The sequence below is a fragment of the Simochromis diagramma genome, unplaced genomic scaffold, assembly GCF_900408965.1.
Source record: "Simochromis diagramma unplaced genomic scaffold, fSimDia1.1 OVJJ01000107.1, whole genome shotgun sequence".
NCBI lineage: Eukaryota > Metazoa > Chordata > Actinopteri > Cichliformes > Cichlidae > Simochromis > Simochromis diagramma.
The window spans coordinates 6,176,234-6,193,950 of NW_024387209.1; the positions used below are offsets into that span (position 1 = coordinate 6,176,234).

Genomic DNA, 17,717 nt, shown 5'->3' on the forward strand with positions numbered 1-17,717 from the left:
CTCCTATTTACCTTGGCCTAAAGTAGGAGAGGGTAGAACAGCAGACTAACCTTAAACTTCATCGTGTAGTTTTGGTTAGTTGCATGAGTTACCCGGCATAACAAACATATTTTTAGATAATAAATGTGACTTACATGTAGTCAAAATCAAAACCTGAAAGAAAACTGCCGTTTCTTAAGATTAAAAAAAAATGAAAATTGTGAAATTTAGAGAGATCTAACAGTTACTGGGAGTAACAAATGTGCAAACGCTGGTGCTCGTTCACTTTTAGAAAGACTGTTTCAGTTATCTGCTGCACTAAATATGCACATAGGTGATGCCTACAGTCTCATAGTTCGTGATGTTTTCAAACCTAGATTTTTCTGGGTATGTGATGTGAGTGTGCATGTTTTTTGTTTTGTTTTGTTTTTTTAAACATAAGTAAAAATAATTATATAACACCCTCCACACTGCACCGGACATACTGATGACTTTCAGTCAGTTTCTAAAGGACACTTGATGTTTCTGAGTTTGTTTTATAATTATTTATCGCTTACTCCTCTCAGTCTTGTTTCCTGCTCTCTCTCTGCTGTCAACCGTTCAACAAAAGGCAACAAGCATAATCCGACCTTCAAACAAAGAAAGCAGAGAGGAAGGTTTTAAAATGCGTCTGCTTCTTCAGTCCCCGTGCTTCTCCATTGTTTTTTAAATGCGGCTCAAGTAGGGCTGATGTTATTCTCTCGCTCTCTGAAGCCTGATGTGAATTCACTGTTCACTGTTCAGTGAATTCACACTGAACATAGGGCCTGCTCAGGCCCTACTCATCTGCATTTAATGAAAAACTTCTGTAACCTTTTGTTGCGCAGCGAGCGGGTCGATCCATTAGCCGTGTTAGGAGGACAAAAAGAAACACGTAAAAGTCCCCAAACAGAGAAATCAATCCCTGCTTTAAACAAGCTGGGGGTTTTTAAAAAAAAAAAAAAAAACCACAACCAAACAAAAAAATAACAAAGCTGTTTGTTAATCAGTGAGTTAGAGGCTCGATTCGTTCCCTACGCTGACATCATCAGTCTGAACTCGAAGCCTCCTCATGAATAAAGAAACCATGGCTATTAATAAACAGCCTGGCTGAGAAATGCTTGCTGCAAGCACTTATGCTACAGCTCAGCTTCTTTTCTTTCTACATTTAAAAGAAAAAAAAAAAAAGATTCTGGGTCATTACCTGCTGCTTTTCCTGCAAGAATAATGTGACCAAACTGATGTTTTTCAGTGTTTTAGACACGGCAGACTGACCGTTTCACAGCAGGCTTATGCAAAAGCCATCAGGTGAAATTCTATAAAGCGCGAGACATCGTTTTGGTCTTGGTGGAGGATGAATGCTTCTGGGTGCGCATACAGTCAGGTCTCAAGTATTTGGACGATAACACGTGTTTATAGTTTTACTTCTGATCAGCACCACAGAGGATTTTAAACCAGACGATCAAGAACGATCGCTGGGACAGTTTCACTGCACTGAGAGCTCCTTAAATGAAAATAACTAAAAGGTACCATGATCTGCAAATATCTGAGCTTTGTTTGAGAGAATTATATTAATAACTACAAGTTTCTTCCCAGCACTTGGTACTGAGACTGAAACGCAAAAACTGGTTGTTTGTTGGTAACGCGCCTCCAAACTGTTTGCTGTAGAAAATAGGCCTGTACTACAAAGCAGGACTTTGGCTTATCCAGGTAAGTACAAGGTTAACTCTGGGCTTTCTGTACTACAAAGGTGCATCACTTCTCACTGCTGTACAAAGCCATGGTAATCTAACCTGCTCCTGAGCAGATCATGCTTGAGATTAGAGATCAGCAGGTATAAAATCACCACCTACTGACCAATCAGCTCTCTGGAAAATAATGGCACCATTCCTGAAAGGTCCCTCAGACTCCTGTGTTTGGATACTAGGAGGGTTTAAAGTTTTCGTCTTTCCTGGTCTCTCTGTTGCACCATCCTTTTTCCCCTGCTGCTACTCCTTTGCTCATCTTCCTAACTGCTAGCTTAATTTCCTTCATGCTATTAACTTAAGAAGGGACGTTCTGTGTACTGTAGCCAATTGAGCTGCTAGCCTAGTCTCTTTCACATTTCTGGTGCTTTGTCTATTTTGTTTAAGTTTGTTTAGAATGAAGGTTAGCAACTTCAAACTCAGGTGTGGCATCCTCTTTCTATGTTGCAGTTATCAAGATTATCTATTGCCTGTTTAGGTAACTTCCTTGACCTCACCAATCCTTTAATATCCCAGCTGGAGAAGAAGAGTCAGATGAAGAGTCAAAGCTTTATTACCAATGCGCATTGAGAGATCTCATTACATGCAGCTACAGCAAGCATCAGGTGGATCTATGTCAGCCTATGTTTGAAGGACATTGCAGCTGAGAATAAAGAATCAAAACTAAAACTGTCTTTTAAACATTAATTTAATTACATACTGAATTATAGACCATCAGACTCTCTCTAGTCTTAATGATGGAACTGTGATATTGATTGTCTGTCAACTCACGCAGATGGCAATTATTCCGGATTTCTTTCCTGACTACAAATCGGGTAAACTTTATTAATATAGCAACTCTTTCAGTCCTACTGAAAAAGCTCACACTTTTAATAATGCATTACTCTACAGTCCTTTTCCTCTCACACACAGGGCAGTGTTGCTTTCAGTCTATATAGCATGTTCAACATTTTTTTCAGTTTAAAAAAAAAGGGGGGGGGGGGGGGTGAGGATCCTAAATGCAGGACGCAAAGGCAGAGTTCAAAAGCAACCACTAAAAGTTCACACATGAATACAAATCAGAGGAAAAACAGAGTCCAATATATCAAGAAACAAAATCCAGGCAGCACAGGAAAAATGGCTATGATGTAACAAGGAGCAACGAGAGACCGAGGAAATGCATATACAGCGAGACACGCAAGGCAATCAGGGGGAAGTGGAAACACCTGGGGAACCAGACACAGCTGAAGAAATCAAAGACACAGGAAGTAAAGCTCAAAGCAAGGACTCAAAAAAATAAGACAGAGAGACTCCAAACACAGAGGCCTCGACATAACCGCAAGATACGATAAGACACCAGGGAGGCTAGGCCAAACCAAAGAATCAAATATTAATAACCAATTTACCATCCAGAATACCACGTAACAAGATCACCAGCTGAGGATCTTAAAGAGTAACAAGGAAACTCAAAGTAAAATTCAGAAAACTTCAAACATAACAAGACCCACAGACAGTAAAAGCGGCACGCCGAGATTAGATGCTACCGCACCAACGGGAGAAACGTCGCGCGCCTGGTCGGACCTGTTGTTATTGATGCCTGCTCTGTTCTGTGAGGGGATGTCCTGCGACAGAGCCTTCACAAATATAAACGTCTGCAGATGGAAATAAAAATGCTCTTGATTGGAACATTTAAGCAGGAGATGTTATTTATGACGCCAAAACCTCAACCTCAGATCCAGTTAGCAGGCTGCACGCTATTGTGACACTGACTAAAGTTAAACTAGCCTAACCTGGATTCACTGACCTGAGTTCAACTGTTTACAGATTTTTATTTTATTTTATTTTTAAAGGGAGTCTGTCGTCAGAAGATTAAAGAGGAGGAGACGGGATTCATGCTGTACTCATGCATCTTAATGAACTCTGAGACAGAAAAGTCTGCAGGGATGAACCTTAAGAAGAAATAAAGCTTTTTAGCTTTTAGCCGATTGATTCATTAGAACCATTTGGTTGTAAGTGGGGGAAAAAAAACATCCAGTACTTTGTCTGACATTGAAGGATTTCAAAGAATCTAACACACTTGACATTGATTTTATGTGATTTTCTGTCTTCCTCGTCTCATTTTCCTGTCGGTTTTCTCTCACTACCTCAGTACACAGAGGGTTGTGTAGGTTTCATAACTCTGACTCATAAAATCTGCTCATGTTGTGCTGATTTAAAAATACTTTTGTTGTTTTCCCACCTCTGACTATCTGTGCCCGCTTCATTGTTACTGGTTCATACCTGGATGTCAGCAGCGCATTCACGTACGTGTGTTTGTTTGCACTCATTGACACACTCGGCTTTGTTAATCCCCTCGGGCGATTTCTCCAAGCCTGTCAGAAGGCTGGGCTTCACCCAATAAGAAGCCAGAAACCCAGATGACCTCAGCAGTGCCTGCTTAGCCATATGTTTACAGCATGCAGCTATAGTGGCCTTACTGCATTAATCCAGTGTTTTAAAGAGCTGGACTGCTGGAGTGAGAGATCACTATGCTTTCAGTGACAGTGAGATACAGATAAGTCCTGATAATGAGGCTTTTTCTTTTAAATCTCACATTATTAGCTGCGGTTTTCAGCTGGATGAACTAAGTATTTATTTGTTTATTTTAAACAGAAACTCACTTCATCGCTTGATCCAGACTAGAAAGACTTAAAGGCCTAAAGTTTAATATATTAATGTTATCATTAAAAATGAGATGTTTTATTTTTTACTGAGGCTTCACACATGACGTCATGCTAACAAATTATTTTGGTTGCCTGTAGTTTTCATGTTTGTCTGCAAATACTCACTAACTACTAGCCAAGTGGTGGCAAAACTCATTATAGTGCAATGAAAACTAAAAATGGAGATGGTTCACCTCCAAAATAAAAGTTGTGCCCCCGCACTGCGAGTTTCAAAAGGCGCAACTTTTATTCTGAAGGTGAACCGTCTCAATTTCCAGTTTGTGTTTCACGGTTTCACTACAGCTCAGAAAGTAGCTGGGCAGTATTTACAGTTAAGTCCACCACTTCTAGTCAAACTACAGCTACAAAAATATGCTAGCAACCAATGGAGTCACCCTACAACTGCCATCAAGGCCCTAGAGTCTGGTCTGTAACCATCACTTCATCACCATGACCTCACCTGATTCTATAGTGTCACATTAATTCAGTTAAGTTCTACTTAAATAGCACCAAATCATAGCAACAGTCGCCTCAATAATACAGAGAAAACCGAAACTATAAGACAACCCTCCTATGGGGCAAGCACTTGGCAAGAGTGGGCAAGAAAAACTCAGTTTAAAAAGGAAGAAACCTCCTGTACAACCAGGCTCAGGGTAGGGAGGCCATCTGCTACGACTGGTTGGAGGGCAGAGAGACAGGAGGAAAAGACACGCTGTGGAAGGCAGTCAGAGATGATTAATAGCTAATGATTAACCGCAGATTGGTGTATAAACACTAAGTTAACATCACGTTGTCATCATCATCCTCTATGCACTTCCCGTGATTTGCTGCTAGAGGTCAGCATGTGGCTCAAACTATGTTTTGTTTTGTTTTTTTAATCCATTTACTAATATGGTTTGACTATGATCCATAATTAGCAGCTGGAGAACATGAGATTGAACTGAGCTTATCGTTGCTTCCCTCGTGATCAGAGTCAGGGCTTTTCAGAGCAGACAGTTTAGTGCCCAGGGGGAGAGGGTCTGATATGTTCGACTTTAAAGTTTCTTAAAGAGATTTTCACTCGATATCCGAGAGTGTTCTGGCTCGCCGTGGGAGAAAAATGCAGAGTATTCAAGTTCTTCTAGGGACTAAATGAGTCCTTGAAATCTTGGAGAATCCAGATGGGGATGTTTTGGAAGTCATCTTTGTCCACAAGTATTTTTCCTGTGTGAAGTTGTAAAGACTAATCTCACTCCCCTGGTTTCATTTCAGTTGGAAATTACAACCAAAAGCAGCTCAAAGTGGTCTGTGCAACAAGACTAAAACGTCTAAAACAAAGATTTCATGTGTTTTTAACAGCGTGCTTTAGTAGGAGAGGACGTTTAGAGGGTGTAAATGTCTACAAGCTCAAACAGCCGAGGTCAAACATCTAGCTTCTGTGATTTGTTTCTCAAACTTATGTCTAAAAATAGAAAGTTTCAAATGAATGTTACAAATTTTCCACTAATTTGGTGCAAAGTGGCATCAGCAGAAGAAAATGGCCTCGACATGCAAACCTTAAATGACTCCACTACAGACAAATCGAATGCTTTCTGACCGTTTTATGACACAGTAAAAATCAAAGAAAAGGAACTTTTTTGTCATGTCTTCCTTTGCATTTATGATTTTCCAATTTTCCTCCACTACTCAGATTGATCTTTAACTCCACGGGTTCATGATGACATGAGATCCTTTATTCTTTTTACTATTTTAACCTTAAATATCTGGATATGAGGGAGAGAAAATTGGATTATTTTGGTGATTAGGGTCACAATAAAGGGAAATATTTACAGAGAATATCCTGGAAGATTTTGAATAACAGCAGTGCTATGTACCCATGAGACTATTGTACCTACTGGACTTGAAAATTTTCATTGTAATTCACACTCAGGTGCTCTAATGTGGCTCCAGACAAGCTAAAGAAGCTAAACATCATTGATTCTCTGGGATAACTCTAGTGAGATGTCGCTTACAGCACGAAAACTTTCCACTGTGAACATACGGCTGCGTTAAAGTGCGACAGGAATTTTCGCACTTGAGAAACTTTACACACAAACTGCAAAAAATAACAAAATAAAAAATCTGAGTTGTTGCTGTGTCACCCAACAGCTTCCACCGACACAAAAATGACAACAGACAACGTGACCGCCTGTGTCACGGTCGTGACTGACGCCAAAGCTTCGGCAATGGTGAGAAATATCACAACAACTGTTCATAGATCTGCTGCACCGGCTGGGCTTAAAATACCACGATCCAACTTCCTGTTAGCAGGAAGTGAACACACTAATGTCCAAAAGAAAAGATGTTAATGTTAAAGAGAAAAGATGGTTTCTATAGCCGCCATTAACCATCAACATCATAGTTTCAATAAAGGTGTGCCAGCTGTGACGTAAAGGGATGGACACAGGTGTTAATGCTCTGGATGTTTGATCCATTTCCAGATTATTCAGTGAAGAAACCTTCAAAAAGGTAAATTTTGAAGTGTCATATCACCATGTGTGGTCAGTATCTGCTCAAAATAAGTTATAGCTTATGAAATGTCTCATTTTTACCTACATTTTAACACCAGGATCCTCATCAACCCATGGTTCCTTCTGGATCAAAAAACAATTGTCTATTACAGTCAGACTGTAGCTTACGGCTGTAAAAATGGAGAAACAACATTGGTATTTCACATGTTCTATTCAACAGTTGGGACCCAAGATTTTCGACCCACCACTCTCTACCTCAATGCCTTCAACTCTGAAAATATTTATAATATCAAGCGAAGTCATGTCCTCAACTTTTTGTTTCAGTGGGTGTTTGTGTTTGTTGGTGAAGAGGGCTCAGAGAAGAGTGATGAACCATGTTGGTCAAGTTACTTGATAAAAGTAATCAGTAACTAATTACTGATTACTTCCCCAAAAAAGTAATCCTGTTGCTTTACTGATTACTTATTTTCAAAAGTAATTAATTACTTAGTTACTTAGTTACTTTTTAAAAACACAATTTACAACCTGAATAGGTGATAAAGTGATAGATCTTTCAGCCCAATTCTACTTTTTCTACATAATCCATCATACAAAATGCAATCAAATGGAAAAGTCTCTTTTTAAAACTTGTTTTATTAGTTTTAATCTTTTAACTTTATGCATCAAGCAAAAATTTAACTATATGCAACATTCTCTTACTGGAAGAAATTTGTTTAATATTTAAACCTATTTTCTGCACATTCCAGCACATAAAATATATATATATTTTGTGTTTACACTCACTCTTTCAAATAGATGCAAGTAAAACACAGCAGAAAATAAATTAAGTCAAAGACTAGCGGTCCTGTTGCTCTATTTTCACCTGTAAAGCAGGAGTAGGGTAGGCGGAGGTTTACCCTGGCGCAGGTGCGCCGCAGCGGTCAGTGGAAGAATCCGCGAGTTTCTCTGTGAATTTCCCATTACGTCGTAGCGCACTCGGTGCTTGCTTGGAAGTTTAGGGTTTTTTTTCGCTGTAAAAAGAAGTTTTCTTCCCACGCACAACAGACACTAATGTTTTTGTCACTTTTTATGGAATCAAACTCAAAGTAAGGTCAGTACTTCCACGCTTTAAACGCTGCACACTCATACTCTCTCCCGCACTCGATATATTATCCATTGTTGATCTGCACACAGCTGTTGTCATGAACGTTGCACTTGCTTACGTCACTGTCATGAGACATTCTCGCAAAAAAAAAAAAAAAAAAAAAAAAATCACGGTTTTAGTAACACAGTAATGCAGCGTTCCTAATGGAAAGTAACGGTAATCTAATTACTGTTTTTGCAATAGTAATCCCTTACTTTACTCGTTACTTGAAAAAAGTAATCGAATTACAGTAACGCGTTACTGTCCATCTCTGGTGAGGAACCATGTGCAGAAACAGACTGAACAAGTGGAATTGCATAACACTGAATAACTAATAAAATATAATGTTTAAAGACAGTTTAAAACCCTCTAAAAGTCCACAAAATAGTTTACAGAAGTTGAAGAAATTACTTTAAAGATGTCCATGTGTTGTGTGGGTGAGATATCAACTCGTGTTAAAGTAGATATAAGCTGTACCTTCATGCAGTATCAATTGCTACCACAAGATGGTGCAGTAAAGTTTTTCTAACCCTTATTAACCCGGGCACTACAAATAATAATAATAATAATAATAATAATAATAATAATAATAATAATAATAATAAAGAAAACACTGAACCTGGAGGTGAAAATTTAAATTTATAGAGGGGAATTACAAAAAGTATAGAAAACTATAAATATTGTTTAAAAACATGGATTTTTATGGTAGCAATTTATTATGAATGCAACATCAAAATGTGATTGTTTTTGTCACATTTCAGACTTGAAAAGATTTATCACCTCTAGTTATTAATCAACAATTGACTTGGATAAGAGATTTTAAAGGTCTTGGATGTGGTGATTTGTTTAAGGTCTGAAAGGAAAACACTAAAATGGGAGAGTGAAAACAAAAAGAAAGGAGAAAGAGAATAAAAGGGGGGGAAGAAAAAAAACACAGCCGTTGCCTTCCCACCATGCTGTGTTACATAAGAGCTTCATAATGTATTACTCACTGCACTCCAACTCGTTTTAAGATCACTTTGCATTGGTAACCATTCCTATGATTCAAAACAAGAAAACACACACACACACACGTACACACACATGTACATACATATATATATGTATGTACGTGTGTGTGTGTGTGTGTGTGTGTGTGTGTGTGTGTGTGTGTGTGTGTGTGTGTGTACGTGTGTGTGTGTCTTTTCTCCTTCGTATTGCTTACCCTGTTTCCTGTTTCTTTTTTAGTCTACCGGTATTTATATATTCATTCATAAATTTTGTTAGTTTTTTAATATTTAAAATATGGAAGACCAAAACAGATAAAATCAGACATAAAGAAATAAAGGACTCCATAGAAATTTTATATATCATGAAATACACCAAAACTGATATTAAAAATGTATATATTATAGGCATGAATCTGTTTCTAGTATTTTCTATTTATATTTCTCCTGTATTAATTTTCCTTTTTATTTAGTTTTCAATTTATTTAGTTTAGTTAGTTACTCAGTGGTGGACCAAAACACCCAAAATTTTACACTCTCAGCCTTTTGTAATAAGCACATCATCACATGACAACAGAAATTAAAGCACTGTTCATATTCAATACATCCCAAGTTTAACAACATCACTAACCTGAGGAAAATTGTCCCATCTCACGCTCTCTAGAAAACTTCTCTTCCCTCTTCGTCTGAATGCCGGTGGTTTATTGAGAAAATAAGCCTATGATGCAGACAGACCTCTCTCTGTCTCTCGGTGTTATTCATCAGCCATCCAAGGTAACAGGCTGATGGGTGAGCTGCCAAGAACAGGCCTGTTCATGATGAGCTCAGAGCGAGCTGCCAGCTTCCCGCCGCTCACAGCGGAGGACCGAGTGTGTCACCGGTTTACATGTCAGCTTCCGGGAGAGACAGAAGAGATGGAAAAGAGAGGGCGCCACTGTCAATCGTCCCACTGATAACCTAGCACTGCAGCTGCCATCCCTCTGCACATGTTAATCAATACCGGCTGGGGTTTGCAGTGGAAATGTGACCGTGCGCAGAGGAGGATGTGGCCAGTGGCAGCAGAAACACATGGGTGACAGGCAGGTCAGATTATTAGGACCAAACAGTGCCAAGAGCAGCAGGGTGGCAAAACTCTACTTTCCAAGGGATGCCAGTCATTCCTGAGAAAAAAGCTGGAATACTAAAAATTAAAAAAAAAAACGAGAAAAATCTAAATTAAGTTTTAATCTGGGCTATCCCAAAACAGACAACATGGACAGGACATAAGAACATTTTACTGTAACTCTCATAACTGTAAATACTGCTCATGGGAACCAATCTTACTTTTTGAGCATTCAATTTAAAGATTAAAATGTTCTCAGGATGTACTCTAACTCCATCTTCTACTCCAAAAGATCAAACCTAAAGAAGACAGGCCTAGATTAATTTCACCATGATAATAGTTCACCATAAACTAACTGGCAAACTCTATTTACCAGTTACTCAACCTCTTTAAGCTTTTACTTGAGCCAGCATTCATGCCAGCATTTCACCCCCCCTCTTGTTTTTTTCTTTTCTTTTATGAGTCTGTTTGTTGTTGTTTGCTTTTGTTTGGGGGGTTTTCTGTTTGTTTTTTGGTTTAGTTGGGCATCAGGCTGCCAATTATTTGTTGTTTTAAGGGTTAGGGTGGGAACAAGATTGAAATTTTGGAATATTCTGAAGCATTTTGTGTTATTGTATACATTGTATTAGAACCTTTGTCTAATAAAAAAGACCTTTGAAAGAAAAAGAATAGATCAAGTGTTTGAGATCAGGTTGTGAAATACAAAAAAAAAAATTGTCTTTTGGTAAAAAAGAAAAAAAAAAGGAAGAAGAAAGCTATTACTCTCTCAGACTTAAAGACATGCAGGTAATGGTGTTAGGTTAATGGGTCTCCAGTAACTGAATCTCCACTAAATGCCGTGCCATCGTTTATCTCAGCAGGTTAAAATCAAAATTCAAAAATGCCCATCTAATGTCTGCTGTGCTCTGAATGATACTGAGACAGGACATAAAGCTCACTTAAACTTCACTGGTGGAGGTGACTCACATTCCACATGACAACATTACGTGACTCGGTCAGATGAATATTATTTTCAGATTGCACATCGGCTCTCGCCCACAAACACCGGCACGACTCTGCGAGGATGAGGCACGACCGACGGCGCCAAGAGGCCGAGGCGTTCTCACACCTCCTCAGACACACACTGAGCGGGTTACATAAGGCTGAGACTGAATGGGCTGCTCCACTTATAAAAAGCACGTGTCGCTCCTGTCATTTCCTCTGATTGGGCAAAATGGGGAGAATCTGCTGATAAGGGATCAGTAAAGAAGGAGGAGTTTTTATCCTAACACACTGCTGAGAGAGCTGAAGAGGTTATTTTAGTCATAGATAGACAAATAGATGTTGTTCATAAATAAAATGAAAAAACAATAATAATAATAATGAGAAGGATTAAGAATGATCCAAATAACATCTAACTGATTAATTACCATCTTTAATTCAGGTTCAACATGTTGTGCCTTCAGTGATGCTTGTCTGCATACCTCGTTGTAACAAGTGTTTATTTGCATTACCAGTTCCTTCCTAGCAGGTCAAAACAGTCCGATCATTCTCCATTAACATTAACAAGATGTTTTCTCCCAGCGCACTGCTGCTCACTGGATATATTATAATTTTTTGGACCAGTCTCTATAAACCCCAGAGATGGATGGAAAATCCCAGTGTAAAAGAACCACGGCAGACCTAACAACATGTACATGCTTTTCAGCATACTGTTTTCAACACTGTTCTCTGTTGCCGTACACACACAGGCGGCTGCAAAAAAAATGTGTATATGTTTATCTCAAGATGATTAAACCTCTTTTTTTTTTTTTCAAATTAAAGATTAAAAATCTTGTCAAACACCAGATTAATGTCAGTTGTTAGACTGGTCCCACGGTGAGTGATCAATTAGTCTGAAAATTGTTTTCAGCTGCAGTTAATGACAAATAACAAGTTCAAGTGAGGTAAGGAATATGAAAAACTTGTTTTTAACATCTTTAAACTTTTAAAGCGATTTACACTGAACTAAAGCCTGTCACTAATTTAACCCTGTACCCGTAAAATAATCTAAAGCAAGGTCAGTTTTACATCGAAAAACTCAAACTACTGGAGAAACTGGCAGCATAAAACCTAAAGACATCTGGGATTAAGACGCCTCTCAGGTACTCTCAGATCTACAGCAGCACGTGTTGAAGAAATACCCCCGTTATCTTTCTTATGCAAGTGCCACCCTCCCACAACAAAGGCTTCCTCTCTTTTTCACACTGTCCTAATCCTGCTGCACAGCATGTCTGAACACCCCCCCCCCCAGCTGATCCAGTCGCCTCACTGTTTCCCATCCAACAGTGCACTGAGGGAGACGACCAGAAACACCACTGATCTGTTCCCAAGGAGGAGAAACTAAACACAGAGGCACAGCCACACTGGGGATACTAGTATAAGCAGATCAACAGAGAAAGAAGAAAAAGCGCTGGAACAAATAACTTTTGTTATGAGGGTGTAACGTCAACAAATCTGTGAAGTATAACACAAAACTTACAATAGAGGAAGGCTGACAGTAGTTGTGAACATGGCTGTATGTTCCATGAGTGGAAGGTAAACCTGTGAGGGAGCTGTTCTTCAACTCGAGTTGTCATTATTAAATTTTAAGTTGTTGCCTGCATGAACACAACTTTGAGATAACCTTTGGTCAATTAAAAGTTTTTCATTTCAATTTGATTTAGCTGGACGGAAACTTTGCTGTTATCTTAGAAAATATTTATGATAATATTTATTAGGTTCTTAAATATATCCTGTATGTTCATATACTTATAATAAAAATGTTGGTATTCAGTTTAATCAATACCTCATGTAAAACAATAAAGAAAAATACTATAAATGATCACGGAAATCACATGGACATTTCCTTTAAAAATAAGCAAAAAATAAAAATATTAAAATAAAAAAAGTTTATTATCCTATGTAAACGAAATGCTCACGTATTACGCCTCACATCTGGTGTGAGCGTTAAGCTGTCACTGACGGCTGTGACTGGACACAAACACTCGTCTGATATAATTACAGTGAAATCAAATTTGACATTTGTAAGAGTGCCATCTGTTGGCCAGAAAGTGGCATTGCAGATAAGCTAGCTGTTAGCCAGCTAGCTGTTACGCTGGGTATCAAGCAATTCTCCACATTAGACAAAAAATTAAACTTCAGATTACCCAGAAAAAAAGACAGTTTCATCTCATGAAGCCTGCTTGATCAAACTGTGAATTAACCTTCAGGGTAAAACTACAGTCAATAGGACATTTCTTGGAAGGATAGTTGTGTGTTTAGGATCAATTCTGACACACACACACGCGCACATTCACAATATAGCATAAGCATAGCATTTGTCATGACATGTCAAGGTTATGCAAAGATTCTTTAAACCTTAGGAAAATCAACTAATCTACTATGAAAACCATAAATTACCTACAAGGATCCAACACTAGACACTGTTCTGATAATTGCTTTGTATGTACAATGATTGTATTACTCGAGTCAGTGTCTCCAACAACTTTAATTAGACATAGAATAACTTTCTGTAGTATATAGAACTTCATCCTAAATATTAATCACTGTGAAATGAAGGGGGAAAGACACGCTGCTGTTCCAGTTGAAGAATGGCCGCGCTGCCTCCTCCCATATGTGGAAGTCTCCTAAGTAAACATCTCAAATAAGAACTTGGCGTACTTGCTATTTAGCAACAGCCACGTTCTTGTTCACGTGCAGAAATAGTCCATGCTCTTCTCTGCTCACCCGAGCTTCAATAACACTGGGATCGTGGCACTGATCAATAGGAGGGTTGATTGCGTTTTGTAGGGTTTGAAACGAGATGGACCGTGGCCATCAGCTATGATCAACACAATTATTCCAGCTCCACTGCTTCACATAGTGGGATGAATCAGAACTGTGTTGTTCATTTATCCGGTTAAAGCTGTGTTTTCCCAACCTGTTGATGCTGTAAGGAGAACTAGAGCGCCATTAACAAGCTTGCATAATTTTGGAAACCTGATGGACCGATACTGAAACACAGTCAGTTCGTCACAGGTATTGATCTCTAAGAGCCAAGGTTGTTTAGATGATGGAGCGCGTTCCAGCAGCTGAACAATCCTGACTGGAGGGACGAGACAGATTTGAAAATGCTGTTTCGGTCATCGATAACAAGGTCGACATCGGCTTGGAGTCTCACATATGTAGGATTGATGATTGTGTTTGACTTTGGCTACACAGAGTAAAGGATTATGGGTATCTCTCCTCTGCATAGGATCAAGGCACTACCATACTGGAAACCTTAACTGCCTTACAAAAACTAGAGGACTATGTTGCATTAATTATTTGTTATTCGAATGGGTTTAAACAATCACCTAGACTGAAGGGCAGCAGTGAATTATTATTATTCCATATTCTGAACAATTAAAGTTAAATCAAGTTAATTTTTACAAATTAATTTTAATTAAATAATTGTTTGATTAATGAAAGACTCCTCCTCCAGATGTCATCAAACCCAGTGGGAAGTTTTTTTTTAATTCTTTGTGAACGTTAGGACTATCAAGATCATCTTCTTCATCCTCATCTAGCTTCCACATGCACTGTGCTTTCTGTGGACTTCAAACTTACAGAGAGCAAACGTCCTTTTTCAAAGTTACCCGAATGCCACGTGGAGGATATTCGCTGGTGATCAGAGCCGGCACTCCGGCTACAAATTAGCAGTTTAATCAGTTGAGGAGTCCAAAGGCAAAGCGTCAAGTGAGGACGCTCTGGGTTGCACAGCTTGAAATCGTTCCTGAGCAAAAGACAGTCAACGTGGACTCCTGCTTTAACCTTCTGAAACATCCAATGAAGAATTGTTGTGCCAAATGAAAACACAGTTCAAGTTCAAAACCAGCTGGACTATCACTCCCTGTGACATCCCACTTTGTAAAAATGAAAGTCGAGTTGAAGGATGACTGTTTTACCTTTGCCTTTAATCCACATAAACATCAGTGTAAATGTGCTTTGCTTGGTTTAGCCAACAGTCAAAAATAATTATTACAAAAAATATTCACATTAACAGCAACAAGACAGAGGTTTCATGTTGCTGTTTGCTAGTTTTGCTTGATTATGATTTAGATTACAGCTGACTGACTTGGGCACGAATCTCAGGTTTGAGTGCAAGCAGGGGGCTTTTCTCTACATATTTCTTGTCTTTAACCTTAAACAATAAGGCAGTAAAAACAAATATTACTTTTTTTTTTTAAAATGTTCAGTTGAATTAATTCCCAGTTGAGAGTTGCTTGTTTTAAGCTCAAAGGAGCAGGAACGAGCTGTAGCCTTTACTCAGACTGCCCAGCCGCACCTGTCAGCTCCAACAACAAGCCGCAGCCTTCTGAACAAACATCTGGCTCTCAGCACCCCGCAGGTCTCAGCTCTCTGTTTGAGTCTGTACACTAATTAGTTTGACTTGGTGCGCTTATCATCTCTGCTGGACCCTGAAACACTGCACAGGAAGCTCTGACACAAACACCACAATTCCCACAGCTCCTTGGACGTCTGCTCCTCGAGCAGGTACAAAAAACAGCAAATAGAAGAGGAGAGCTCAACATGATGAACCTGTTTGTGAAGAGAACCCAATGACCTCCAAACAACACCAAACTAAGACTACAGTGGACCTTAAAGAGATGAACATGGCCTAAAACCCTGAAGTTACTATGAAGAGAGTCAAAATGTGTAAATTTTCTTAGTTTTTTGTTTTGTTTTTTAAAGATAAAACTGTAGGATTAAAGTGCATCCTATAACGAATAATAACCCTTTCCTGTAGGGACTGTTTTCCAGGTCTGCACAAAAGATTCTTAACTTGCATCTCCTCAACTAGTAGGCACATAGATGTCTCTATAAAGTCTCACGCTCACAGAGAGATGACGAGATTTAAATTACTCATATCTAAGCTGTGCTGCAAATAATTGCAGAAAAACAGCAGGAAGAACTTGAGCACTTGTAGATTTTTTTTTTCTCTTAATACAGATTTGTAGTATGGTGGCCCTGAGGTCCAAAACACACCAACAACAAGCACTGACTTGACTTTGAATGAAGTTCTGAACCTGATAAAGAAAAGACACGCATAGAGATATCACTCAGATCAACCACAGACAAAGGCAGCTGTAGACGGCAGTTAAAAGTTCTTCCAAAAGCGCACCTACAGAAACCTCGAGAGATTGACTTGTTCTGGTCTTCTCCTTTAGTCGTCCTGACTCGAGGTGAACTACACACAGAGTGAATTTACATTTTAGGGAAGGGAGAAAACATGTCAGTGTAGGAGAAAGGGGTGCAACTAAGAAAAGGTCATTGTTTGATCCTGGTGATGTTGCTTCTTTGATCAAACTCGACTGTGTATCACTATGCACATAATGCTTCTTTCACTGCTTGTGCTGCCACTTCTAAAGCATTTTTGTTCTTTCAAAGTACCAATGTTTTCTTAGTGTCCTTGTGTTTATCAGTTTAGGTTTTCTTCCAGGACCTGCATCGCTGCTTGTGACTCGATGCTCCAGACAAGAACAAACTCAGCTACATCAGACAGACAGGAGGGGAGGGTGGGGGCCAGGAGGACGTGAGCAGCACCATGCCGGAGACGTTGACCCACTAGCGAATCTGTAGTGACGTGTTGTGGCATTTTCATTCCCCTGGCGGGCTGCAGAGCTCGAGTCGTGCCGCCTGACTGCACCGATAAGACGGCGGCCTGACACACAGTGAATACACAAAGAGCCGGCTCGAGGTCTGCAGGGTTTTTATCAGGCAGCTGCTCTGAGTGGCTCGCATCCTCACACTGTTTCATAACTCAAGTCTGGAAAACTCAAAACATATCAGGAGTTATTTTCATCACAAAATGCTGCCTTTTACTTTCTGTTAACCTGCTTCAGTTAGAAAAAACCTTCACTGCCCAGAATGGCTTTTAAAGGACCCTAAAGGTTTCACGAGCCAATTGTAAGTGAAGGTGAACTGAGCTTTTCAGTCAGGTATGATGATGAAGGATGAGCTCCACTCATTAAAACCCAACTTGACTTGGAGCCTGCAATGCATTCTGGGTCATTCTTTGCTCCTGTGGGTGCAGAAAAGGCTCATTTTGCTCTCCTCTGGTGGATTTATCTCTGTACCAATGCTGAGAGCAATTTCCAAATGGCTTCTCGTGAAAGAAAGCAGGTCTGTCTGAGGGGCTAATGCTACCTTTAAAACGAGCAAGCAAAACTTGATTGATATGGTAGATTTAATTTTTCTTTAATGGCAAAGACAAAACATAAAAAGAAGACAACAGCTAAGGTTAAATCCATAAAATAAACAGAAATTCAATATGATAATAATAGAACCCAAGAACAGACCAGTAACCTGAAATTGATAAAGCAGCTAGAAATGAGGTAACATGATTACTGGGACCAGGAAGTAGACTACTGAAAGGCTACTGTTTTTATTTTTAAACACTAATAATATTGCAGCAAATGAAAAATTGTTGGTAGACACAGGCCGCAGACAGCATGTCACAGAGGTACTAAGGTACCAAACCCTTCAAGGTCTTAAATCAACTCCCAAGCTAACCACAAACCAATGCAATGACTTCAGTAACTAAACCTTTTGA

General features: G+C 39.2%; 1 protein-coding gene across 2 annotated transcripts in view; it reads right to left on the reverse strand.

Annotated features, from left to right (window-relative positions):
- tmem198b (transmembrane protein 198b) overlaps positions 1-17,717 on the reverse strand; it is a 40,776-nt gene that overhangs the window by 15,366 nt on the left and 7,693 nt on the right. The window contains exon 1 of one of the 2 annotated variants that reach the window (XM_040051363.1): positions 9,653-10,928. The exons of the other annotated variant lie outside the window; for it this stretch is intronic. The gene's annotated coding sequence lies outside the window, so the exon portion shown is untranslated. Of the gene's footprint in view, positions 1-9,652; positions 10,929-17,717 lie in introns of those variants that run through there. 2 annotated transcript variants of the gene reach the window in all.